Source organism: Podarcis melisellensis, assembly GCF_964234715.1.
Source record: "Podarcis melisellensis genome assembly, chromosome: 10".
In the NCBI taxonomy this organism is placed as follows: domain Eukaryota; kingdom Metazoa; phylum Chordata; class Lepidosauria; order Squamata; family Lacertidae; genus Podarcis; species Podarcis melisellensis.
In genome coordinates, this window is record NC_138542.1 from 9,150,363 (window position 1) to 9,175,811 (window position 25,449).

The 25,449-nt window shown below is 40.8% G+C and overlaps 1 protein-coding gene across 3 annotated transcripts in view; it reads left to right on the plus strand.

Annotated features, from left to right (window-relative positions):
• The window catches only part of PLXNB2 (plexin B2), a 350,258-nt gene that overhangs the window by 82,529 nt on the left and 242,280 nt on the right, over positions 1-25,449 (plus strand). For 2 of the 3 annotated variants that reach the window (XM_081927587.1, XM_081927588.1), the window contains exon 2: positions 21,892-22,059. The gene's annotated coding sequence lies outside the window, so the exon portion shown is untranslated. Of the gene's footprint in view, positions 1-21,891; positions 22,063-25,449 lie in introns of all 3 variants that reach the window. The other variant, XM_081927589.1, reaches the window with a different exon arrangement.

A 25,449-nucleotide genomic window follows, 5' to 3' on the forward strand; every position in this document is an offset into this window, starting at 1 on the left:
TCCCATTTCCCATGGTGATTTTAATTTCGCCCCCCTTGCCGCCCCCTGTCTTCTCCCTCTTATATCATGACAATAATACAATAGTCATCTAATTCCTTCTGTTGCACATAGTTCAAATCCTACTCGTGAATTCATCATAATATAAATACAGTGGTACCTCGGATTACATACGCTTCAGGTTACAGACTCCACTAACCCAGAAATACTACCTCGGGTTAAGAACTTTGCTTCAGGGGATGGGAACAGAAATTGTGCTCCGGCGGCACGGCAGCAGCAGTAGGAGGCCCCATTAGCTAAAGTGGTGCTTCAGGTTAAGAACAGTTTCAGGTTAAGAACGGACCTCCAGAACGAATTAAGTACTTAACCCGAGGTACCACTGTAGTCCAAAAAAGGCTTCCATTCTTCTGCAAAAGAACCATTGTTAGGTTCTCTTATTTTAGCAGCTGTTAGTTTTGCCATTTCCACATAGTCCATCACTTTGCTTATCCACTCTTCCGCGGTGGGAAAGCCCATCACTAATATTTTAATAGAGTGAGCATTTCCAATGAATATTCTGAATAGGAACATAGCAACAGTGGCATAGCGTGGGGGGTGCAGGGGGGGCCGGCCGCACCGGGCGCAACATCTGGGGGTTAGGGTTAGGGGGCACAAATCCACGGGTTAGGGGGTGCAAATTACTTGCCTTGCCCCGGGTGCTGACAACCCACGCTACGCCACTGCATAGCAAGCTGCCTTACACTCAACTGGGCCATTGGCCCATCTAGCTCTTATGGTTTGCACTTACTTGGCACCAACTGCCCAGAGTTTCAGACTGGAGACATTCCTAGTCTTATCTGGAGATGCCAGACATTGATCCAGGCACCTTCTGCATGAGCTCTGAGCTACAGCCCTTACCCAGTAGGAGTGCTACAGCTGTTTTCTTACACAGCAAAGCTAGCCTCAATGTCTTCTTTCTTCCTCCACCTTCTAGCACCCTCCACTCCAGGGATGGGATATCAGAACTTGTGCATGCATAACACAAAGGGGGGGAAAGGGGTTGTGGACGGCTTTGCTTGGTCATGCGGAAAGGCCCTGAGTGTCTTTGCTTCTGTCATTTAAGTAATTCGGTTAAAGCATACACTTTAATCCTATTAGTATTCCACTGTTGTTACAGGGATAGCTCAAGTAATCATGCTGTTTTGCTTGGTAGCAAACCTGGCCATGGCAGAGTCTCCTGTTTGACAATCCAGGATGACATAGATTTCAGCCTCAGCAAGGGAAATTTAATTACTTACTACCTAGACAAGGTGTAAACACACATTTAATTGCTTACAATGCAGACGTTGGTGACTTCACTTAGCATGTGTGTGTGCATGCACGTAGACTGACCTGGATCTTGAAAAGAGGTTAGGCCAGTCTCCTTTGTAATTGCCAACTGACTACAGTGGTACCTCGCAAGACGAATGCCTCGCAAGACAAAAAACTCGCTAGACGAAAGGTTTTTCCGTTTTCGATTTGCCTCGCAAGACGAATTTCCCCTATGGGCTTGCTTCGCAAGACGAAAACGTCTCGCGACGTCTAAAAACAAAGACATGTTTTGTTTATAAAGTTAATTTATTTTCCCTTCAGTTTTTGAACTGCTCTTTACAGTATGTGTGACTTTAAAGAGCAGTTAATAAACTGTTGTTGTACCAAATTTGGCTTTGTTTAGACTTTTTTTGACCATAGGAACGCATTAATTGATTTTCAATGCATTCCTATGGGATTTCGTGCTTCGCAAGACGAAAAATTCGCTAGACGACAAAAATTGCGGAACGAATTAATTTCGTCTTGCGGGGCACCACTGTATTGTGGTAGTAATGCACTTTGAGAAGAGGAATCACCTGGAACATCAAAGCACCTCTTTTCAAGGAGCTGAGCAATTAAGAAGGGTTAATTGAGTGGCACCTGAAGGAAAGTGGGGACTGGATAAGTAGTGAAATGTGAATCTCACACATGGATCTCTCTTGCTGGAATGGTCCAATGTGTAGTTGTGTCCTTCCACCCATGGAAGGATATTTGCTGTAGTGGAGACTTCCACGAATGGAAGGGGGATGAGGATGCAACTTTTGCAAATCCCTCCTTTCTCCTACAGCTTCCCACTCCATTCCCATGGTGTTCTAAAGCCCGCCCACCCAATGCAGATTTGGAGGAGGTGCACAGAGGGCTGACAACAGAAAGGGGAGTTGATGACAATGGCCTGTCTTCCTCCAGTCACAGCAGCCTCTGCTGGGGCGAGAAGCCTTTTGTGAGTGGAGACACACCACCCACTTACTATAATGGAATGCTGATTTCTGTAATAGTGTATGTATTTAAACTGTAGGGTTTTGTGGACTATTGGGTCTTTGGAGATCTTGCCTAGTAACGTTCCAGACCTTATCTGTCATACGGTATATGCAGAAATTACTGCTGAAAATTGAATGTCATGTGAAAGGATGCACAGTTAGGCAGTGAGTTGCCTACTGTGAGTTGCATTCAGTAGGTTTGGGCAGTGATGACTTGCCTGAAAGGGATAACCATCAAGAGTTTATGTATGATCCAAATTACAGTTGTTTTCAAGAGAACTGGTTTGTGACTACCACTGGGAAGCAGGTGCTGAACATGGATGTGAATTTGTCCTATCTCTCTATTTTTTTTCCATTTAATTTTTTATTGCTTACTTCAAAAAGAAAAAGACAAAAGATATATATACACACACATAAACAAATAAAAATAAGAATCTTACACAATCATACACCAGTAAAGAAAGAAAATAAGAGAAGAAAAAATATATACAAAGACTTAATTTTCACGTTTACTCCTTGTGTGATTATCACTTTCAGGACTTCCTTTAGCTTTCCTGAAAATCATTCGAAGTAATACTTTAAGTTACACATTTCCTAGTATATATTGTCATACTTTTTTATATGTATTTCTTAATATACACTGTTCTTATACATTATTTGTACTCCCATTATCTTCAAACAATAACTCATAATCATTTACAGTGCGTCTCTGAATCCCTTTAGCGTTATTTTCCCTTGACTAATAAGTTCCAGATAATCTACGTATTTTCCCCAATCCTTGGTAAATTTTTGGTCTCTTGTATATCTTACTTTGCCTGTAAGTCTGTCCATTTCCATATAATCTAGTAGTTTAGATCTCCACTCCTCTACCGTTGGTGTTTCCTGCCTTTTCCACATCTGAGCCAGCATTACTCTTGCTGCTGTAACTGCATAGTACACTAATTTACAATCTTCTTTTTTTATTTCATGGCCTAGTATACCTAATAAGAAAAATTCTGCCTTCTTTGAAAACGTGTATTTTAAGATCTTCTTTAATTCTATATAAATTTTTTCCCAGAACTGCTTCACTTTTCCGCACTCCCACCACATATGGTGGAAAGAGCCCTCACTAACCCTACATTTCCAGCACTTGTTATCCACCTTGTACATCTTTGATAGTTTCATAGGTGTTAAATACCATCTATAGAACATCTTCATTACGTTCTCCTTTATCATTATACACGCCGTAAAATTTAATCCTTCTTTCCAGAGTCTCTCCCAATCTTCAAATAGTATACTATGTCCTACATCCTTTGCCCAGCGGATCATCACACATTTGACTTCCTCGTCTCCTAAACTCCAATCTAACAGTATCCTATACATTTTCGATACAATTTTCTCTTCTTTGTTTATAATCTCCGTCTGAAACTTGGATTCCCTCTCTCCATAACCTCTTTCTTTAAGATCTTTCCTAAACATCTGATTTACCTGGAGATGGTGTAACCAGTCATAAACATACTCTTTAACCTGGTCGTATGGTCGTACCTTCCATTTACCGTCTTCTTTAATTATTAACTGATTATATCTTGCCCAGTTACTTCTCATATTAATAGTCTTTACACACATTACTTCCAAAGGTGAAAGCCAATGTGGCGTTTTTGGTTCCAGCAAATTTTTATATTTTTCCCATGTTTCAATTAGTGGTCCTCTAAAAATATGATTTCCAAATCCCCTGTGTATCCTCCATTTATCCCGCCATAAATAGGCGTGCCAGCCGAAATTGTTGTCGTAGCCCTCCAAATCGAGTAGCTCCCTATTCTCTAACTTTACCCAATCCTTAACCCAACATAGGCAAACCGCTTCATAGTATAACTTCACGTCTGGCAAGGCGAAACCTCCCCTTTCTTTTATATCTGTTAATAATTTAAACTGAATCCTAGGTTTCTTTCCCTGCCAGATGTATCTCGAGAGCACTCGTTGCCACTCTTTAAAGACTCGACTTCCTTTAATTATAGGGATAGTTTGAAACAAAAACATCAGCCTGGGAAGTACATTCATCTTGATTGCGTTAATCCTTCCCCAAAATGACAGTTTCAACCTTCCCCAGATTTCCAGGTCTTTTTTTATTTCCCTCCACATCGGTTCGTAATTGTTTTTAAATAGGTCTATATTCTTAGGTGTTATCCAAATACCAAGGTATTTCACTTTTTTGACTACCTCTATTTGTGTTTGCTGTTGAATTATTTCTGTTGATTTCTGATCCAGGTTTTTGCTTATTATTTTTGTTTTACTCTTATTTAATTTGAACCCTGCCACCTCTCCAAACTGCTCTAGTTCTTTTAATATTTCTTCCGTTGCAGTTATTGGTTCCTCTGTCATTATTACAACATCATCCGCATATGCTCTAATCTTGTATACATTCTGTCCGACCAGCACTCCTTTTATTTTTTGGTTCTGCCTTATAGAATTTAATAAAACTTCTAGTGTCATTATGAACAGGAGCGGGGAGAGCGGACAACCCTGTCTCGTTCCTTTTTGTATCTTTATCTCATCTGTCACTATGTTGTTAATAATCAATTTGGCTTTCTGATCTGTATATATGGCTTTTACTCCATTAAAGAAATCTTTCCCCACCTCCATATGTTCTAGATTTTTCAGCATAAAGTCCCAGGTGACATTGTCAAATGCCTTTTCGGCATCTACAAACATCATTATAGCCTGTTTATTAATCCTGACAGATAAGTACTCCAACATATTAATTATGTTTCTTGTGTTGTCTCTCATCTGCCGACCTGGCAGGAATCCTGCTTGGTCTCTATGGATAGTTTCTAATAGCAACCTCCTCAACCTTCTTGCTAGGATCCCTGCAAATATTTTATAATCTATATTTAACAGTGAAATCGGTCTATAGTTTTTGACCTGGGTTAAGTCCGCATCTTGCTTAGGAATGAACGTAATATATGCCTCCTTCCAGGTCTCTGGGAGTTCTCCTTTCCTTAGGATATTATCCATAATTTCTTTCAGGGGTCCCATCAAGACAGTTTTCATCTCCTTATAATAACCTGCAGTAAATCCGTCTGGACCTGGGGCTTTTCCTCTCTTTAACTCCTCTTGTCCTATCTCTCTAGCCTTTGTTTTCATTGTGCTTTAATTTAGTATGCCCAAAATACACATTGTATAATAGTTACCAAAAGGTGCATTTAGTTGACTTCAAGTGAAATATTATGTGTTAGGTAAAACACACATTAAAGACAACCTGACAAAACAAAGTACAGTCATACCTTGGTTCTCAAATGGAATCTGTTCCGGAAGTCCGTCTGACTTCCAAAAACGTTTGAAAACCAAGGCGCAGCTTCCGATTGGCTGCAGGAGCTTCCTGCACTCAATTGGAAGCCCCACTGGACGTTCGGGTTCCAAAGAACATTCGCAAACCCGAACACACACTTCTGGGTTTGCGGCGTTCAGGAGCCAAAATGTACGAGTCACAAGGCATTTGAGAACCAAGGTACGACTGTACTTTGTTTTGCCAGATTGGCTTTAATGTGAAGCTAATTAATTAGGGATCATCTATATGTGAATACTTGAGAGGAAGCTCATTCAGTGGCCAGCGAAAGCAAGCTTTTAGGGAAAAGTTGAATGCGGCAGCTAGACTGGTGACTGGGAGTGGCTGCTGAGAGAAGCCAAGTTATAGGGAACCAGGCAGAAGGCCTTCTTGGTAGTGGCACCTGCCCTGTGGAACTCCCTCCCACCAGATGCCAAAGAGAACAACAATTACCAGACTTTTAGAAGACATCTGAAGGCACCCCTGTTTAGGGAAGCTTTTAATGTTTGATGGACTACTGTATTTTAATATTTTGTTGTAAGCTGCTCAGAGTGGCTGGGGAAACCCAGTCAGATGGGCGGGGTATAAATAATAAATTCTTGTTGTTGTTGTTGTTCATGATGTTGTTGTTATTCTGTATTACAGACCAGGGTCTTTGTTTTATTTTGTTTTGTTAAAATTGCTGGGGGGGTGGTTTTGTTTTGCTGGGAGACAGGAATAATCACACTGTCCTATTACTTGGGGAAGATTGTGTCTGAAAATGACTCTCTCTTGAAGTCCATTGTAGTCTGTATATACTATAACGTTTTTGCTTTTTATTTATAGAAATGAATTGTTAGGAGGCGAAATGCATACTTGGATTTGTCTATGGAGGTCTTAGTAATTCCAGCAAGTCATTTTCATTGTAGCGGTTTCACCCTGAATGAGCTCTCAGCATCCAATGTTTTAGTGAGAATCAACACATTTGTTCTGCAAATTGCAATGCAACTTGTCAGAACCTAGATCCTATTTCTCTGGTCAGGTGCCCACTGCTATAGGAAACTCCTTTTCCATTCAGTGCCATTCTAGTGGGCTGATCTACAGGTCCTTACTATCATATGAAGACTTGGGAGTCTGGAATTCTGCATTTGCATATTGCATACTTTTGAGTTGCATGGGTCCTGAAAAATGGTTTATTATGCAAAAACCATATACTCACCTTAAACCATGGGTAGGCAAGCTAAAGCCTGGGGGCCGGATCCAGCCCAATTGTCTTCTCAATCCAGCTCATGGACAGTCCGGGAATCAGCATGTTTTTACATGAATAGAATGTGTCCTTTTATTTAAAATGCATATCTGGGTTATTTGTGGAGCATAGGAATTTGTTCATTCCCCCCCCCCATAGTCCCGCCAGTAGACCGGGACCCCGCTGAAAAAGTTTGCTGACCCTGGCTTAAACCCATGCTTGATATTATTTGGTATTGATGTAGTAAGACATTGATGTTTGAATATTTTGTGCATCTTAGTAGCCTGAAGAAAACTTCTCTCCATAGCAAGACTGAGTTTGGAGTCCTAAAGTTATGGGTTTTCCCTACTTGATTGATTCTTATGTAGACATCAGTAGCCATTCTGCCTGGCTGCATCAGAGGGCAAGATTGCGCAGTGAGAGGCCTTCCTCTCAGCTTCTGTTTCTATTCTGCCTGATCATTCTGTAAGCTTATGCAATAGTTGGTATCTATATTTTCTTACCTCCTCTCACCTTCATATTCCTTAATCAGCAGAGATTTCCAATGCAAGCATCCCCCTTGCGTGTGAATAATCAAGTAAAAAAACCTCTAATAAACCACAGTTTCCTGTTTCATCCAAACTGGGTAACTGGTTTGACACGAGCCAGGTTATTAAACCAACTTGAAACCACGGCTTAATATCCCCAACTTCTTCCAATGTTGGGAACAATCGTTTCCCAGTTTGAATGAAATATGAAACTATGGTACATTAGGTGTCCTGGATTGATGACTTCGTGCGTGAAGGAGTGAGGGGGCTACTTGTATGGTGAGATGTTGGTTGTTCTCTATCATTTTATTAAACTGAGATTGTCTGAATTGAGTCATTGGCTGTTTTGAAACTGTTACTAGCCTTTAGCAAAGAAAGAGAAGCCAAGAAAGAACTATAGAAAATAAGTATGCATAGTTGTCAAAGTGAGCAGCAGTCTTTTTAAAAAGAAACCGCTGTGTGCTTGAGTATTTACAAATATGCATTCAAGTTTTTAGGAATTGTTATTAGTACAGTAAATATGTACATTGTGCACATATTACAGACCTACTTGTCAAATGACGGTCTTGTTGGTTCCATAATATTGCCTTGGGGTATGTGGCTATCTCGTTTTAAATAATGCTTTAAATCTTTAACACAAAACTACTTTCTTCCTCCTGCCTTTGGATTGTTTCCTAATTGAATTGTCCAGCAGCCAACTTGTAACTATTGATTTAGTTAACGCTGAACTTTGGACCCAAGCTGTTTAAACAGATTACACTCTACTTTTATCAGAGAGAATTCCCCCCTGCTTTTTAACAAGGCTAGTTGGATTATTTGTCTTATTTGATTATATATTGACACAGCACGTTAGAGAAGAGTCTTGAATATTCAAATTATGACGACTGCGCCATTAAGGTAATGGGTGCACTTGTGTGGCAAATGCGTGCACAGTTTCTCTCTTGAGCTCCTTCGTGTGTCAAGCATAGATGAGCCCATCTCCACATTGTGAAATTTTGATAGCACGCACATCAACATAAGCAATTTGTGAATCAACTTGACCATCCTTTGTGACTATGTAAACAGATGAGCAAGGGTGCACAAATGCGCTCACCAACTCGCCACTGGTGAGCATATTGGTGAGATGAGCAAAAGAGATAATTCCTATATGAAGATAGAGCTGGAAACTTAACTACAGTGCTACCTCGGGTTACAGACGCTTTGGGTTACATACGCTTCAGGTTACAGACTCCACTAACCCAGAAATAGTACCTCAGGTTAAGAACTTTACCTCAGGATGAGAACAGAAATTGTGCTCTGGCGGTGTGGCAGCAGCAGGAGGCCCCATTAGCTAAAGAGGTACCTCAGGTTAAGAACAGTTTCAGGTTAAGAATGGACCTCCAGAATGAATTAAGTTCTTAACCCGATGTACCACTGTACTTTTTCACACAGTGCATCGTTAAACAGGTAGTTATGGCCACCAACTTGAAGGGCTTTAAAAGAGGGATAGACAGATTCATTGAGCTAAGGCTGTCAGTGGCTACTAGGTGTGATTTTATACTGCCTGCAGTATGTGGGGCAGCATGCCTATCAGTAGTAGTTGCTGGGGAGCATGGGTGCAGTCTTGTCTTGCTTGCAGACTCCCCAGAGAGACACCTGGTTGGCTAGCATGAGAACAGGATGCTGGGTTAGTTGATACGATGCAGCAGGGCCATTGCTGTGTTCCGAAAGCATACCTTGTAATAAGAACATATGAACAGTCCACTGAGTCAGGCCAATGTCCCATAAGTGGTACCTCAGGTTAAGAACGAACCTCCAGAACGAATTAAGTTCTTAACCTGAGGTACCACTGTATAATGCTTGAACCGTCTCTGTATAATTTAAAGCAAAAACTTAATAGCAGTTATCATGGCAGGTGAAAGTGCTGGATGGAACACTTGAACTGTATCTTGGCCTAGTGCAGCAGTGATATTGCAATTTTCCTTTCAAGAAGAGGGTATTTTAGTGATCCAGTCAAGACGTGGGCAGCCACAAAATGTGTGGGTGGTTTTGAGGTATGAAGTGTCTCTGGAATGCAACCTCTAAATAAAAAGTACATTCATTTTCAGGTATTGGTAGCTAGGGTGTTGTTGATGGAATCTATGCTTTACCATTCAGGAGTATTTCCAGCATCTTGTCTTTGAAAAGTAGCTGACGGTGTGTTGGTTGATGTAAGAAGGAAAAGGTTGGCAACCCATTTCACCCACAAAATAGGGACTTTCCTGTTGTAGGCAATGATGTTGTAGCAGCACATTCATTCATACATACAAAATAGCAAGACAGTGCACAACGAAATAGGCAAATATAATAAAACATAAAATGCCATGAAAACAATATAGGGGAGGGTGTTCAGTGAAATATAATGCAATGTGTAATTACCATCAACTGCATATTTACTTTGGGTGGGTGGGAGCGAAGGTACATTGTTTGAAATGCCAGAATCTTGTTACGCACTTGTACACTGATATCTTGGCTTCCTTCTGCCTGCGTAGTGTTCCTTGCCTGTTTTAAGAGGATATACCATGCCAACAGATTGCAGTCCAACTTGCAGGGGGGGGAAACAAACCGTGGCACATTGACAGCTGCAAGGTAGCTGAGTTGCGGTTACTTCACATGCCATGTTCACCACACCATTCCTATGTCAGGAAACATGAGAATGGGCATGACTTGTGGAGCACTGTCATCTGAAGATAAAATAGCAGCTCCTTAATGAGGTGTAATTGCTACGTAAAGTTGAAAAGAACTTCAAAAGTACTGGATTATGTATTGGGAAATTTAACCTTATTGCTATACGTACCACCACTTTAGAGATGCTCCTTAATGTATTGATAAAGTTATTATTATTATTATTTGAAGGCACTGTAATTATTTGTATTCAAAGCATATCCATCCATTCTATCCCATTATATTCCACCTTTCTTACGTCATGAAACCCAAAGTGGCATAAATGAGGACTCCCCTCTAGACAGTGTCTAAACCCTGACTTACCTTCAGCCACTTAGTGATCTCATGTGCTCAAACTCACACTATGATTCTAGAAGTTGCTTATTGTTCTTTAAAATATATTTATATATATATATGGCCAACCACTGTCAATCTTACCTAGTGATCTGGTTTTATTGTTTCAACAAACCTTCTAAATTGAGTTATTTATCCCAATTGGCATCTGTATTGAATTTGAACTGCTATATATGCAATTGTTTTAACTGGTTCTGTTTAACTGTTTTATATAGGTTTTTATTACATTTTAGATCGCTTCAGTGTGCCTCATGGGAAGTGAATAATAATAACAATAACAACAACAACAACAATAATAGTTACGATGATGTCATTTAATATTTAGAAGATGTTTTTGTGGGCCACGTTTCAACGAAAGGCATGTATCAAAGGGAGGTAAATGAACTCTACAGGGGGAGTATAATTACTTTATACTCAACAGGCCTCTGACAGAAACATTGAACATCCTTTAGTGAATGCCATAGATGTTTCCTGACATTTCATGCAGGGGAAGAGTCCTTTGGAATGACAAGCCTTCTGCGGAAAATGGTCTGCATGTTGTCTATTTCTAGCCTGAACCTAGGGACCAGTGGCATTTCCAACTCCAGACATCCTTTGTGGATGTCATAGCATGCTCAGTGACAGGCAAATGTATTTCTGGAAGCTGGTTCTGTAATATTGATGACTTTAAATACAGCAGTGAAGTGGGTGGTTTGCAATGGGAAGTTTGTGAAATAAATATGTATCAGCTGCTCCTGTGAAATCTCTTCATGATCTCGGATGGGTTTTGGATTATGCTTTCAAGAGTTCTTTTCAAGCAGATGTGGCTTTTGTTGTTGTTATGGGTTGTTATGGCTGTTAAAAAACAACAACCCACCTGTATGTGCGTTGAAGCTTTTCACAGAAAAGCCATCAGCAGTAGTACATTTTGTTTCATATAAAAAGGCTATAGAGCCAAATGGGAAATCTGAACTTCAAAAATGACTTCATTTTTGCTTATGCCCTTGTACGATGGAAAGTACTGATAGACTTCCTTATTATGATCTGGTGTGTACTCATTGAAGATGAGGGCAGGACATCAAAGTAAAATGTGTTGGCCCTTTTTTTTAAAAAAATGCTTTAATACCAACTGTATAAATATTGAGTCAAGTGGTAGCAAATCACATCTTCACAACTCTCAAACAAAGGCTGATGTAAGAAATAAATGTTTCCATTGCAGACTAAAGTACAGCAGCAAAATATCCAGTTTTAAAATGTTGTGCTTGGATTGTTTCCAAATCGTTGCTTTCCTCACACCCTGTCCTCCCTGGAAACTGACTACAGGTGATGCTGCTACCAGGACTCTCTTTAAAAAAATATTGATGCCTTGTTGATATCAGGACTTTCCTGGGCTGCTCTAAAGTGGTATAATAGACGTACTGGATTAGACAAATAGTAGCTTCCAAAAAGAGAACTGTTTGGGTGGTTCTCCGCGCTGTGTGTGAGATTCACTCCAAACTGGGTGATGTGATAGTGCCAAATAGAAACTCTTGGCAGATCTTAGCAGCTGATCACGCAGTAGCAGGAAATTGATGGGTTGTCTTAGGAAATGAATTCTTTTGATAGCCAAGATGTGAAGCTGAGATATGGCTTCAGGACTGGTCAGAACCACACTCATACCTTACTTCCGAAGATAGGAGAGTGAGTGACATTGTTCTTGCATTATGCCCTATATCAGTCAGGTTTTCAGTGTCTATAGGAGCAGTTTTTGACCACTGCAAGCTACGACATATATTCTCCCTTTGCCCCAATGATTCCTTGCAAGCACACTGATTATCCAGTACATTCTGTGTTCCAATAGTTCTTTTCTTTTCTTTTCTTTTCTTTTCTTTTCTTTTCTTTTCTTTTCTTTTCTTTTCTTGTTTCTTTTCTTTTATAAATGCCTAGCTTCACTGACATCAGGCATGGTGGCTCACCCCCAGTTTCTAAGGAAGCAGTTTGCTGTGCAAGCTGTCACTTATCAATGGCTGTCAATAACCATTCTGACGCCTCTCCTTTTTATGTGTTGTGGTATAAGCCAGTTGACCCCTCTTGCAGTAATGACATTTAAATATAAAAATTCTGGAGGAGAAAAAGCAAAAGGTTTTTCTTGGGGGGGGCGCCCTCCACCATTTGATCATAGTAAAAGTGACAAATTGCTTCTCTTAAGCTTCATTGCTCAAGATGATTTACAAGACCTTCACAATCAGTTTTAAGGAGCCACCTACAGTGCGGTAATGTTTTTGGAGATAGATAGCATTAGCAACAACAACAAAAATACCCACCTTGTTAGTATACTTGAATACATGTTGTAAAATACACTTTTTGTTTATGGAATGTGTCACTTGAATTTTAAATTTACCTGAACTTGCACTCCTATAAATAAATATAAATTTATGTGTGCACTGTAAAAGATCGTTTTGGCATTTGATAATTGTCACCCAGATTCTGTGGCAAAGCTAGTAAAAGCTGGGGCCTGCAAAGCACTGTTTGCTATTTGGTTAACAAATTCTTTGAGTCATGCTTCTCTATTCATTTCTGTAGGAATCTAATGCTTCCATGTTTTAATATAATTTCACTTATTAATTCAACCCTGCGTTTGCATGTTATCAGCTAACAGCCATTATCTTTTAAATATTTTTACATAAGTTTATATCACTAATGCTTTTGCCAGGATGCTAAAAATAATTATATACCATTTTGCATAATTATATACATGTGTTTTTACTGTAGCGCAAGAACATAATTTCCTTAGTAATGCCTTAAGCGCAATGAGATGTCTATCATCTTGTTATATAAGCTTCTCGCACCATGACAAGTGTGCTTTGGCTGCCTCCATTATAACTATGTGTATGTGCAGATGTGGCAGGATGGGATCATCACTGTGGTCACCCAGTGATCCTAGGCTGGGAGGAAGACATTGTTTGGCAATTGCATGACGGAGTTACTTGGAGTACCTTGGCCATGGAGGGCCAAACTTGCAACCCCCACCTCCACTCCTTCCTGCTCTGGATCAGGAACAGGAGACAGACCCTTGGTTGGAGTCTGAGGAAAACACCCATAATTCCTTGGTCACATAGAAACCAAATTGGAAGGGGCTTGGCAACTGCAATTTGAGGCTTGGCTGCCAAAATCAGCCCCAGTTGTGGATCACTGGACATATTAATATTGTCCTGGCATGTATGAAACACTAAACCATGGTTTGGTAATAAACACACCAGGTGGAATGACTCACTGGAAAGCCTTCGGCTTGTGTACTCACCCCCCCACCTCTTTGCTCCTCCTTTCACATGGGCAGAAGAAGGACATTTTGTCTGCTTATTATCTATGAAACAGAGATTGTGGTTTATAATGAATTCTGTCCAGTTTCTAAGCAGGCCTACTTCAAACTCTGAGCTCTGAAACCGGCTTTTTAAAACTGTGATCCAACCATGTTTCTGCAAAACTGGAAGTAGCTAGCCATGAGGAGAGCCAGTGTGGTGTAGTGGTTAAGATCGGTAGTCTTGTAATCTGGTGAACCAGGTTCGCTTCTCCGCTCCTCCACATGCAGCTGCTGGGTGACCTTGGGCTAGTCACACTTCTCTGAAGTCTCTCAGCCCCACTCACCTCACAGAGTGTTTGTTGTGGGGGATGAAGGGAAAGGAGAATGTTAGCCGCTTTGAGACTCCTTCGGGTAGTGATAAAGTGGGATATCAAATCTAAACTCTTCTTCTTCTTCTTCTTCTTCTTCTTCTTCTTCTTCTTCTTCTTCTGATCACGCACCAGAGAGTGAGTGCTTGGGCCCAAGGCACAATAAGTAATCTTAAAATGTTTTTGACACTTAAGAGTACCACTAGCCTGGATGCAAAGCCATGGGGCAAGAGGCTTCTGCATGTAACTGAATGCTGGGTTTGGACAGAAGGAAGTCTTGGCATGTGTGTGTGTGTGTGTGTGCGCGCTGTTTCAGTAGATTTGAGTTCCAAGCTAGCCATAGACCCATCTTAGTGTTAGAAACTCAGATATAAGCTGGGTGCCACATGGCTCCTTAAACCAAGGTTGCAGTCACCAGAACAGAATATCTAGTTGCCATTTTGTGGCCAGACGACTCTAAAGTCTCTTTTTCCGCCCAAATGATGGGCTGGCTGTCAGTTAAACATCTGGCTAGTTCAGAGGAACACCTTGAGCTAGGTTATGAGCTTTGAGAACTTAAAGAAGAAACGTGACTTGATGCAGGGACAGGCCACATATATTTTGGCCTATTCCAACCTCTTTTTCTCAATGGGGACACAGACCATTCCTGACGTAAGGATATTCCTCACAACGGTGAGCAGGGCAGAGGGGTGGGGGAAGTGAAGACAAGTGACGACAATTAGCTATAACGTTGTTCCTTGCTCCTGCTCAGGCTGTACAGAAAAAGAATGTTGGTTTCTGAAATTCATTCCAGTTGTGCAGATAAAATATAATGGTTAGAATTCTCCAGGATGGGGTATTAGTGTGTGAAAATGGTCCAGATCCAAGGATCCCCAGATGGTGCAGGCATCTTCACTTGGTTGCAAGTGACTGGTAGCCAGTTGCAAAATGCTCCTGGCGCCTGATCTTAGTTACTGAAATATTTACAGTGGTGTAAACAAAAATTGCCCTTTTCCCTTATGAGGTATCCAAGAACCCATATAGAGTCCTTACATAGGTTCCCTATTGGTAGGAGAAGATAACAGAGGCCAACCAGAGAATATTGAGAAGCAAAGCAGCTAGTAAGCTTGATCTTTATTGATCTGTTGCAACAGGGTGCTCCCCTCACCCGCAGGAGAGGAGGAGGAACCCAGAAAAATGGCGCGCAAGGCCTTATAAAGACTTTTGAAATTGCCACCCTGTAGATCAAGACCACCCCCAGAAACATCATACATACATCACAGAAGGGGTGTAACCTAAGACCACCCCTCAGATACATCACACCAACATCACAGAAAAAGCGATCTAAACAGAAATTTGAATGTTGTTTTTCTCCTGTTGTTGTTTATCTCCTGTCTGGCAGGTTACTTGATTGGATTGCCTGGGGAGCCTGGTCATTCTTTTGTAATGATAAATACTTAGTTCCTGGGCCAGGTCACAGGCTCACACCCTATTCATATCTTAAATGTGCCCTTAAGACAGGATTTGTGAGGAAAGAGACAATGGGGAGGTTTCCCACTTTGACCTTGCAGAGAAAACATTGGCTCAGTTTAGGAATCAAAATGGTTCCAGGTTGGTCTTCCTGTGCTGATCTATGTATGTGCTTGGTTGGTACACTTATGAACATTTAACATATATCTAAGACCTCAAAATTCCTATCACAATAGTAGGCTGCATTGCAGAGCTGCCATAATCGGTGTTGGCAAGAGCCCTCTCAACCTGCAGTAGGGTAAAACAGTGAGCTGCTCTGCAGGGTTTTTGTATATCATGCTCAGTCCAACCTTCACCATACATAGATAGCACTGCAGGGTTGTTATAAGCTACTCTTGCATCTTTAGCCTAACCTGTATTGCAACAACGTTGTTGCATGTAAGTGATTCAGCCTGGACCTTCCCTATTCAGTGTGAACTATGCAACAGGATTGCAATAGGTTACTCCCAGCCAAGTCCCTGTCACCTTAAGATATGAATATTGAGCATTTTCTAAAACAAACTTAACAGCTGTAGGCAACGTTTGAAATCCGCCAGGCTTATTTTGCATCTGGCTACCAGCCACTTGCGAACAAGTGAAGTTGCCCGGGTGCCAGGGTGGCACCTGAGGTCTCCACCACCTGGAGGTGTATTCCTGGGGATCCTTAGATCTTGACTGTTTCCACACTCTAGCAACACATCTTCTAGGATTCTATCTGTTATATTTTATCTGCACTATCATAATGAGTTTCAGGAACCAAAACGTTGTATTGAAAAATAGGGCTTTTGAGCCATCTGGCCCCCAAATGGCAACAAGGCATTCTGTTTCGGCCTGTAATCTTGATTTAAGGAGCCATTTGGTGCCCAGCTTATATATCTTGAGTTTCCAACACTGCAAAAAAGTAGTTATAAGATGGTATTATGAGCCACAAGTATATCTAGTGGAATTGATTGGCCTGTCTGAATAATGTAAACCCTCTTCAACAATAGGTCTCAAAGCAATCTCCTTTCGTTCCAGCAGAGGTATATTACAGTGTTGCTCTTTGAAGGTCAAACTTAGGAAATCTCTGACCTCTCAAAGATTTTCCAAATTTACAAGCAGATCTGGGATATGCCACTGGGAAGGATGGGAGTTGTTGTTCGCCCTCTGCAGCTTTTCAATGGCAGCCAGAAGTCTGAAAGTGCTATTTGTTGTTTAGAGGGAAGCCTATGTTATTACCTTTGAACCTGTATGTTTTGACTTACCGGCATACATGCAACAGTGTCAAGGGGGTGGTTTCCTTGGGGAAATAAGGGAGGGGGAGGGGGAGTAGTAAACCTTTCCTTGCTCAGTGCCACAGATCTGAATTGGAGGATTAACGGTTTAAGATGCTGATCAAAGCAAAGCAAAACATGAACTTATGTGCACTCTTGCTTTGCTGCTCCTAATGAAATTATGCTTAAAATTCCAAAAAAAGGTCATCTTTATTCTCAGTTTTTAAAAACCCACATCCCATAGTGTTATTTTTTGCAGGGAGGGGTCTTGCTGCCGCTAAAACGGTCTCTTAGCACCCTTTCCCAACTTCTAAATGGCTTAATAAAACACTTTCCCTCCTTATTAAGTCCTATTAAGATAATCAGCTGGCAGATGGAACCATTGTTCTTTGTAATAGTCATGCTGTACTGATGTAGCATTATGTTTGTCCTAGACTCAGATTTTTGTGTGTGAACCAGTTGTTCTGTTGTACTATTTGAAATATGTACAGCGGTAGTAAAAGTTCCCTAAGCACAACATGTCCACTGAGCCTTATCAGACGTAGAAAGGTTAAATGGCAGATCTCCACGGAACAGTTCTTGACTTCTTGATTCTGATGCTTTTGTGGTTTCACAAAATGAATGGCGCGGTTCCCCAAGGAAAACAAACAACAGCAACACTTGCACCTAAATAAACACTCACCTGTCTTAATACTTTGTGCAATTATGGAGTGAGGGAATTATTCATAATAGTATCATGAGCCTCTGGTCTCATTGGTTTCTCTTTCAGAATATGTGCCAAAAATAAAAATGGTTCCAACCTAAAACTCACTGAGAGGTTGTGCATGTGTGTTTTACACTTGCTGCCATCTAGTTTTAATATTTCATTGTTAGGCACCTAATTTTCCCAGGCACCAGTGAGCAGCTGAAACTGCTGAACAAATGGCTTGCACTAAGACAGGCATCAGTTTGGCTGTATAAATCTTGTGCCATCAGGGTGCCTAGCATACACCATCCTGATTCCCTTTCTTTCCAAAGATTAAGTGTCCCTTCTGTAAGAGGCTAGTGTTCTCTCTCTCTCTCTCTCTCTCTCTCTCTCTCTCTCTCTCTCTCTCTCTCTCTCATTTACCACCTACTAACAGAGCCTGCTGAGCCTCAAGCCTTACTGTGACTGTTCTCTTGCCTATGCAAATCTTGAGAAATCCTTCTTCTTCTGACAAAATATATAATTATTTTCTCAGGTTCCATTGACGATTATTAGGGTAAATTGAAACTCATTTGGTGGCTGTGCTTGAAATAAATGTTTTGCAGTGGGCCATTTCAGGTCCCAGCATTGTGTGGCTGATGCTTTGCGCTGGGGGATTTAGATGGCAATTGAAGATTTTGAAGAAAAAAGGATTTCCTAGGAAATTTTATAAGGCGAGGCTAGCCAGCTTAATACAGCTGCCTGAAACCCAATGAAGGTTCAAAGCAGATAGCAAGAATATGTAATAACCAGTTGTTAACAACTTCCAGGTGTTTTGTTTCGTAAATATTTTATTTTTCAAAATGGAGGAATTAATTTTTTAAAAAAATATATTATGGGGTTATTTGAAACAGATTTGCTAGGTACTTGAACTTGGGATAAAGAAAAATGTTTTGTTTGTTTGTTTGTTTATACTCCCCCTGTCTCACTGCCATCTATAACAACAACAACAACTTTTACCAAGGAGTGAGCAGGCACAGGGCATAACTGAAAGCTGTGCAGGATTTCTGATGCACAGAGAGAGCTCAGGGTGGAGAGGAGCTACTCCATTCTCTGTCTTGAAGTATGTGGTGTGTATGCAGAATGAGTAATCCCTTTTGCAAGCAGGAAATGCTTCCTGGTCAATAGAAAAGGCAGGTTTGCACACACAGGGCGCATTCAGACATAGGAAATATATTGTGATAGTTTTCCTGATTATCCTACTAGTGCTACTGTCCCACTTTCTAATTTCCTTTCACACCACAGTGCCTCTTACGTTATGCAACAGTGTCTTTTTGACTGATATATTGGCACATTGTGCTAAACTTCGTTCACACCAGTTGGCATGGTGTGACACAACAACAAACATCATTAGACAATGTTGCTAAAGGTAAAGGGACCCCTGACCATTAGGTCCAGTCTGGGGTTGCGCGCTCATCTCACTTTATTGGCCAAGGGAGCTGGCATACAGCTTCCAGGTCATGTGGCGAGGCATGACTAAGCCGCTTCTGGCGAACCAGAACAGCGCACGGAAATGCCGCTTACCTTCCTGCCAGAGTGGTACCTATTTATCTACTTGCACTTTGACGTGCTTTTGAACTGCTAGGTTGGCAGGAGCAAAGACTGAGCAACGGGAGCTCACCCCGTTACGGGGATTCGAACTGCCAACCTTGTGATCGGCAAGTCCTAGGCTCAGTGGTTTAACTCATAGCACAACCCGCATCCCAGACAATGTTGCTACTCCCCTACTATTTCTGCACATGCATGCTTCTGTCCCCCCAAGATAGCGTCAGGAAATCACTTTATATGCCAACATACCACCCCAAATCTCTTCACAGTATTATCCCAGTTTTCTGGGCTCATGGGGTTCCAAATGGATTTTGCTGGAAGCAGTTAACATGGAAATGAATGCTAAACTTCCACTACTTTCTGCTAAAGTCCTGAAAGCAACTTCTTTGTCACATGAGAGCTCAACTACAATGTGGAAATTGATAGTTAAAGAAACTCTGGGGAACAGAATACACTGCTGAGCATACACTGAGAATACGCTAGCCCCTTTCTGTGTGCATGCAAGATGCATAGATAATATTAAAGATAAAAGTCTCTCTCTAGGGGTAGACTAGATTGCCAGCAATGGTAGAAAGCCCTTCTAAATCGCCTAGCAATTATGACAATGGTGGAGAATGTGTGTGTGAAGTGGGGATTTCTAGTACGAAGAGGCAATGAAATATACGTTCTCCGTGTTGAAACAGTAAGAACTAGTCAGAGGAAATGGCTAAAGTCAATTGAGGGAGGAGGAAATGAGATCACAGTAATTCATATATAATATACAACTTGATGGCTTGAAAGACAGTTACTGTTGACTTTAAGGGTGTGTGTGTGTGTGTGTGTGTGTGTGTGTGTGTGTGTGTGTGTTTTCTAAGGATATGAATGAAAGTAAGATGTTGCTTGATTATGTTGCAATGGTGTTCACTGGTTAACAAGTCTTCTGGAACAAATTTGAAAGCTGACTTTACTCAAAGTGAATTTGAGTCTAGGATGGTAGCAGTTGTTTTTTCTCTCTCTTATCTGTGTGTCTGGTCTATGCTTTTCGCTGTGTTTCTCACTCTTGTCCAGCTACTGATGCAAATACCATGCAATTTTGTTTGCACACAAAAAAAGGACTGTGGAATCTGACGCCAGAAGCAAATGCCGCTGGTATCTGAACTACCAGATTGTTTCATGTCTCGTTTTAATTGATGTTGGAGACAGAACATGGAGCGCAAAGGAGAATACACAATTTCATTTACCTCTATCAGTGTTTTTCTGGGCGGTTGATTGGAAAATGTCATAGGTGCTAGACAAGGGTGGTGATGACTTTTCAATAAAGGGGAAGGATTGCAAGGGCTGGGCAAGATGGAAGAAGTTTCTCATTGTGCTTCTGTTTTACTCTATGTATTATTAGTGCTGAGAATTATAGAGTAAAAAAGGTCCTTGTCTGAAACTGGTTTTTAGTAGAATAGCTGAATTTGAGGCATGAGAAAGTTGTCATTACTTGCATTTTTACAACATAATGTCTTGTCAAGCTTTTAGGTTCGATTAATCTTGATAAATACATCTTGTTCCCCCGAGGAAAGCTGACAGAAATTATTATTTTTTGTTAGTAGTGATGGCAAGATGTTCCATTCGTAGTATTTTTACCTATATTCTTGCTAAATGAGTGGCGTTATAGGAATAAGTGAAGTTATCCGTATCTTGTTTTTTATATACTGTATAAATGCATGCCCTCACATTAAAGTGTAACTTCAATAGAATCAGTTGCTGTAGATACCATTATAATGCATTTTCTTCTCAAAGTTCTTTGGATATAAGCCAAGGAGATTACAATAACACTGAAGTAATGAAACAATTAAATAGCCACATATAAGACTATACAAAGCAATACAGGACGTCATAAAATCAACAGCTGCAATTCAGTTCAAAGCCTTGTGGCACAGGAAGGTCTTCTGTATAAAAAGGCCAATGACACAAATACTGTGGTACCTCTGGTTGCGAATTAATTTGCACAAGGGTGTAGATTAGACAAAGAGACTGTGACTGGGCCCTAGGCCACTCAGGGAGCTGGCTGAGTGGAGATTCGAATCCTCGTCTCCCACATTGACTCCCATTAACATCCTAGCCAATGCTCAAGTACAGTGGTAACTCTGGTTACGAACTTAATTCGTCCGGAGGTCTGTTCTTAAGCTGAAACCGTTCTTATCCTGAGGCGCGCTTTCGCTAATGGGGCTTGCTGCTGTGCACACGCCTCTGGTGTGTGATTTCCGTTCGCATCCTGGGGCAAAGTTCGCAACCAGGAGCAGCTACTTCCAGGTTAGCGGAGCTCATAACCAGAAGCGTTCGTAACCAGAGGTACCACTGTATGTGTGTTTTTTTCTGCCCAGACACTGAGGTCCTGCGCCGAGGGCCTTTTGGCGGGGCTTGACAAAATATAAAATACCTAAATCAATGCAAAACCATAAAACATTAACATTATAGCAAAAATAACTGACATTCCAGTATAACAATCAGTCCAAAAACTTTCAACCGAAACACATTAGATCTTTAAAAAAACAGGCATGTGTTGAGCTGACACCTAGGAGTGATTTATGACAGGGGCAACTGAATCTTTGTGGGAAGGGAATTCCTCATCCAGGTTTCCATAACAGAGAAAGTTCTTCTTCTTGTTATTGTACCACAAACTATAGGTCTCAGTGGAACTATGAACAGGGCTTATCCCTGAGATCTTAAGGCATGGACTAGCTGGCAATACAGGAAGAGGTCCTTCAGAGCACAAACAATTTAGGGTGTGCACACACACACGCACACATTTATTTGGCTCTTGATAATATAATATAATATAATTATAATATAATAATATAATATAATATTCTTTCTTTCCTTTATTGGCAGATCTGTCCAGAGCTACAGTTTTTGACTCCTGTGAGACCTGAAGGAAAAAAATGGTTACATCAGTCTACCTTCCTTATTTTTAGAACATTTTATGGTATTTGAAGAAAACCTGAGGTTGAGTCCCTTCCCAGTACTAAAGTTCAGAGATTGTCATATGACTCACTGCAGGTAAGAACTTGTTTTAACTTGTTTGCTTTTTGAGGAGTGTTTATGCATTAACATAAATGATACCCCCCACCCCCGAACTTTCTTGAGCTATGTTTCAGAGTTAGCACTTATTGCTTGCCTTACTTTATTTTATGGGGAGAAATTGGAATCATTGGTGATCCTATCTTCTATTAATAATTTCTCTAAACCACTGTTAAAGCTATCTAAGATAGTGGGCATCTTGTTGTAGTGGATTTCATTGTGTGAAGGGGTATGACTGTTTTCCGACCTTAAAGCTCTTCCTTGTGTTGTCATACACAATATAGACACTTGTAGTGTATATGTGACGGTAGGTTTCTTTGATGGCTTCCTTCTTGGAATGTCAGGGAGCCCCCTGATGTCTTGGTATACTGTAAATACTTTATCAGTAGTAGCTGAATTGACCGTTGTTGATTTGATGATCATGCACATGAGCGGGGGAGTGTGTATAATAAGCTGGCAACGGATTGACCTGTGACTCTCTAGATCAGCAGTTCTCAACCTGTGGGTCCCCAGATGTTGTTGGACTACAACTTCCATCATCCCTGAGCTCTGGCCTTGCTAGCTAGGGGTGATGGGAGTTGTAGTTCAACAACATCTGCAGGCCCACAGGTTGAGAAAGGCTGCTCTGGATCATTCTCCCTAGACATCATTCTCATGCCATTAATTTTTTTACCTGTTTGTTTGTTTGTTTGTTTGTTTACTTAATTTATACCGTGCCCTTCCTCCCAGTGGAGCTGTTTTCATATCGGGGTGCAAGGTTTTCCCTAGGCAAATATTTGAGGCACATTTCATTCATGTGCAAATATGATAACTATTTGCATGCACTCATACACCTGTATGTCTCAGAGGGTAGTTCCCCCCCCTTGCTGCTATGTCCCCATTAGTCCTATTAACACTGTAGGCAACATGCAGTCCCATGGGTCATACCCAGCTGCGTAGTTGTCAGGCCCTTTTGCCCTGAAAGAATGAGATTGCAGTGGAGCTGCCACACAACAGCTGGCAGCGTGGAGATGTACAAGCAGTGGCAAGGGTCTTGGCAGGCTCATGAGGGATTGGCACCTTGTTCTGCCTACCCCAATTGCCCATTTTCATGTTTCACGACACTGGCTGCAGAATGGTGTCTAAGGTTCTTCTAGCTATTAGGTTGCTGCCGTTTTTACTTTCATCCCTAATTAATCCATTGATAGTCCATAAACCAAGTCTTTCGAGGAATGACAACTGTAGCCATGGAGAACAAGAAACAGCCACAGCCATAAGAATAAAATGACGCTTGACAAAAAAAAAAGTTAAGTGAATTTGGCGTTCGTGATTGTTAATGAGAAAGTGTATTCTGTCATGAAGCACATAACCAGCTGCATATGAAGGACTTTTTTTGTGTTAGTATAGATAGTGCAGCACAGGTTTAAGTTTCCCCTTAGGAATAATTTGATGAAAACATCTGCCTGCAATTTGCAGGCACCTGACAAGCAAAACCGAAGAGAACATTTAATTATGGAAGCTAGATTCATACAATGTGGTTAAATGCAGAGAGCGTGGTTTAACAGTCCTTACTTAGAGGACTATGTGACCAGAATACTGAGACAGAGATTGCCTGACTATGTTTTCAATACTTAAAACATTGACTTTATTTCTATAACCTCAATTGGGTGCGAATTATAGAGATTTTTAAGTTTTACTCTGGGTCTTCGGGAGCATGAGAACCTCAAAAGAATACTGTGAAAGGCTTAACTAGGCCATAGGAGTCTCAGATTCAAATCCCTGGCCAGCCATCAAGCTGACCTTGGTCCAATCACTATGTCTCCACTGAAAACTACCGCACAGGTTGGCTATGAAGATAAAAACCATTCACCTTCCATTGAGGTGGAGGAAACCCTTCATCATCCTTTGAGCTTGTTGGAGGAAACATGGGATAGAAATGTAATTTAATTTAATTTTTAAAATAAGTTTGATTAGTGGTGGTGGTAAAGACCTGGAGAAAGGCTTCTGATGAGGATCCCAAGCTGAACTTGACAGCACAGCCCCAAGACAAGTCACTACCTGACAACTGATTGCACTTTGTAGGTTAGTAAGTTCAGCATTAGCTTGGGGTAATGATGAGGTAACTTACAAACTATTTGCTGCTTGCAAGACTCATTCTGTATCAGTCTTTGCAGGAGATGTTGGCATATGTGACCTGGTTTGCATGCAACATGCCACCATAGTTAGTAAACTATGGTTGAGCATTCATGAGCACTTTGCCCCCCCCCCAATTTCTTGACTCTGCTGTGTGAGTAGGGAAGCAAACTACATTGAACCCAGACTCTGAGTTTGTTTTCCTCCAAACAAACCACAAGTTGACACCAATTTCTGTTATATGTGCAACTCTAATTTCTCTTACTCATTATGGCATGACCAGTATAAAACTTGTTTTGGGAAAACGCAAACAGCCAAGAGAGGCACCTGCATATGACATAGTTTTCTTTTTGGCTCCTTTCATATAAATATGAAATCTTTTGATTCTCTTAGTTATCGCCTTTTGAAGTCTTCGGAGGGTATTTTTGTGCCTCAGGAGTCTTGGCATCTGATCCCATTGATGGACCCTGTGTGCAAATCATTTCAAGTCCTGCAGGTTTCCACAATATTGATACCTACTAGGAGAAATAGAATCATAATATTGTCAAATGCAATTAACCTTAAAAACTCCTTGAAATCTACAGGATTGTGTTGTTCCATTCATTAATCTGAATTCCTTGTTAAAGGACGAGTCTGACTTTGATTAAAACTCCCAGCTTCATTTTTAAAAGCTCTCCTTGAAAACAGGAGCCAAATTCTCAAGGTTATTTTATCAAATATTTTGAACACTCCTATATTTAAATGAATTATTTTAACACTTAGAATAGTATTTTAATCTGCACTCAATAAAACACCCGTTAGCTTCTGAAAAATTGCTTGGCATTTGATGGGAGGGGAGTGCAGCCTTTTACCGCTGTTGAGAAAAGAACACATTAAAGATGCATTCGGATCCCAACGGGTATTGATAAAATACTTCACCTGGGAACTGTTGATGGGATTAGCTGGGAGGAGGGGAGGGAGGGAGGGAGGTGCTTCGACAAAGGCACTTTGAGAAAGAGCGGAGCATCATCAAAGAGTATTGCAGCTTTTTTCAATTAGAAATTATTAGTCAACATAAATCTCTTAACTTTTTGGAATGCTTTAACAGCATGCATGTTGTAATCCTCTTTTCGCCCCCTAGCAACATCTCATTTTAAAGGTTTTACATTTCTGTTTCGCAGATACTGGTACATAAGTCTTCATATATTTATAGTAAGTTATTATGCCAGGACCAACTAATGGAGTGCTTTCTTTTTCTAATTATGGGGAAGGAATGGG